The sequence below is a fragment of the Eimeria mitis genome, genomic scaffold, assembly GCF_000499745.2.
Source record: "Eimeria mitis Houghton genomic scaffold, Emh_scaff2097, whole genome shotgun sequence".
Lineage (NCBI taxonomy): Eukaryota > Apicomplexa > Conoidasida > Eucoccidiorida > Eimeriidae > Eimeria > Eimeria mitis.
In genome coordinates, this window is record NW_013570420.1 from 6,755 (window position 1) to 6,976 (window position 222).

At 59.0% G+C, this 222-nt stretch overlaps 1 protein-coding gene across 1 annotated transcript in view; it reads left to right on the plus strand.

The window, feature by feature from the left end:
* The window catches only part of EMH_0048560 (D441/Mpe1p like protein with a zinc knuckle (C2HC) and PhD Zn finger domain, related), a gene marked incomplete at both ends in the record, with an annotated part of 6,504 nt that overhangs the window by 5,796 nt on the left and 486 nt on the right, over positions 1–222 (plus strand). The window lies entirely within an intron of this gene.

Consider the following 222-nt stretch of genomic DNA (forward strand, 5'->3'; position numbering starts at 1 on the left):
CGAGTACGTGCTGCTGTGTCTGCATTGCTGCTGTTTCTGCTGCTGCTGTTGCTGCTGCTGCTGCTGCTGCTGTTGCTGCTGCTGCTGCTGCAGTTGCTGCTGCTGCTGTTGCTGCTGCTGCTGCTGCTGCTGCTGCTGTTTCTGCTGCTGCAGTTTGCTGCTGCTGCTGTTGCTGCTGCTGCTGTTGCTGCTGCTGCTGTTGCTGCTGCTGCTGTTGCTGCT